Source organism: Tachyglossus aculeatus, chromosome 21 (assembly GCF_015852505.1).
Source record: "Tachyglossus aculeatus isolate mTacAcu1 chromosome 21, mTacAcu1.pri, whole genome shotgun sequence".
In the NCBI taxonomy this organism is placed as follows: domain Eukaryota; kingdom Metazoa; phylum Chordata; class Mammalia; order Monotremata; family Tachyglossidae; genus Tachyglossus; species Tachyglossus aculeatus.
The window spans coordinates 28,092,391-28,094,842 of NC_052086.1; positions in this window are offsets into that span (position 1 = coordinate 28,092,391).

Below are 2,452 nucleotides of genomic sequence, written 5' to 3' on the forward strand. Positions count from 1 at the left end.
TAAACATTTTACAGCAAGATTATTCTCCCCACCAGCTAGGTTATAAATCTAGCCTTTTCTTAAAGGCAGGGATCCTCCCAACGACTTTAGTAGAGTGCACTGCCTAGAGAAGACACTCAATAAATACTATTGATGGATTCTTTCCCCAGTGTGCTGCTGCCAGGATAGATAAAAAATCATAAACTACACTGGGGCAGGAAGACAACAGATACATATGAGCGGGGTTCTACCAACTTTTTTCAAGTCCTGTTGAGGGTCCAGGTAGTGATTACTTATCTTTAATTCCATATACATTTTCCCAAGGCCAGTGGTGTCTTGCACCAAATATAGCCTAGAGACGGTAGCAATAAATACAGTACGGTCTATTGGGTGAAGAGGCCCAAGGCAGAGATCCCATACGGTTTGTCATTGTTTGCCAGCTGAGAACTTAGACGCATCCCTAATGAAAAGTTATGCTAGACCTTCCTACAAAATAGATTTCCTTGGTTTAAACTCCTTCTCCCCCCAACCCCACTTCACTGAGCTGCTGACAGTGTGGGACAGGGACTGTGTCTGGTCTGATTATCTTATATTTACCTCAACACTTAGCAAAGTGCTTAGCATATACTAAGCACTAGGTAAATAGCACAATTTTCGTAGTAGAGGTAGTAGTATTATGAAGAGGGACGGCCCTCTCTATCCTGGGTGTCTCATCATACTTTCTATCCTAAGCCGCCTTCCATTTTCTTTGCACTGGGGCTCAGTGCTCCGTGTTTTTGACCACCAGTCGTGTTGGTAACCCAAGACCTGACTTAGAAACACAAGGCATTGATGCCTTACCATTTACCACCTTCTTCCCTGCCCACCCACTGCTGTGGTTTCAGGGAGCGGAAGATGGAAAATTGGACTTAAACTTGCACCTCACGGAATTCTCCAGGAAAATGCTAAGCTTTGGTGCCAAGTGGAGAATGAGTTGCGATAGGAGTGGACAGCTGTACTACCGTGAGTGTGTTGAAGGGAAACTGAAACAGAACAGATGCTTTTGGGAAGCAAAGAGCCGGTCAGCGAGAGGGCCGTTATTTGCCTTATCTTTTGGTTTCTTTGAACAACAAATTCATTCATTCATTCATTCATTCATTCAATCGTATTTATTGAGCGCTTACTATGTGCAGAGCACTGTACTAAGTGCTTGGGAAGTACAAGTTGACAACATCTAGAGACAGTCCCTACCCAACAGTGGGCTCACAGTCTAGAAGCGGGAGACAGAGAACAAAACCAAACATACTAACAAAATAAAATAAATAGAATAGATATGTACAAGTAAAATAAATAGATAAATAGAGTAATAAATATCATGGGTTCAAATCCCGGTTCCGCCACTTGTCAGCTGGGTGACTTTGGGCAAGTCACTTCATTCATTCATTCAATCATATTTATTGAGCGCTTACTGTGTGCAGAGCACTGCACTGTACTAAGCTCTTGGGAAGTACAAGTTGGCAACATATAGAGACGGTCCCTACCCAACAGTGGGCTCACAGTCTAGAAGGGGGAGACAGAGAACAAAATAAAACATATTAACAGTGGGCTCACAGTCTAGAAGACTTCTCTGGGCCTCAGTTACATCATCTGTAAAATGGGGATGAAGACTGTGAGCTGTAGATGGCCAGAATCCTCAGTCTTTTTTTAAATGATATTTGTTAAGCTCGTACTCTGTGTCAAGCACTGTTCTAAGCACTGGGGTAGGAAAAGAAGGACACAGTCCCTGTCCCACACAGGGCTCCCAGTCAAGAAGAAGGAGTCTTCTTGACTTGAATCTACAATTGGGGTTTTATGAAGGGGGAGATTTGGAAGTTGGATTGCTCTCGGGCTGAGTGACCACAGTCACTGCTATGTACCTCTCATTTGCATACAGATGTCTGATTGCCAAGTGGCCTTTAAGGGATAGCCAGAGCAGTTGTTTCTAGCTTGCATTCCCTCCTCCAAATCATTATGATATTCAAGCACCAAAGAGCCTCTAAAATTAATATCTCCTGGCCATTGACTCAGTCCTCTCCTGGTTCTCCTCTTATCTCTCCGGTTGTTCATTCTCAGTCTCCTTTGTGGGCTCCTCCTCCCCCTCCCATCCCCTGACTGTAGGGGTTCCTCAAGGGTCTGTTCTTGGTCCCCTTCTGTTCTCTATCTATTCTCACTCCCTTGGTGAACTCATTGGCTCCCACGGCTTCAACTATCATCTCTATGCTGATGACACCCAAATCTACATCTCTGCCTCTGCCCTCTCTCCCTCCTTCCAGACTCGTATCTCCTCCTGCCTTGAGGACATCTCCATCTGGATGTCTGCCCGCCATCTAAAACTCAATATGCCCAAGACGGGACTCCTTATCTTCCCTCCCAAACCCTGCCCTCTCCCTGACTTTCCCGTCAATGTAGACGGCACTATCATCCTTCCCGTCTCACAAGCCCGCAACCTTGGGGT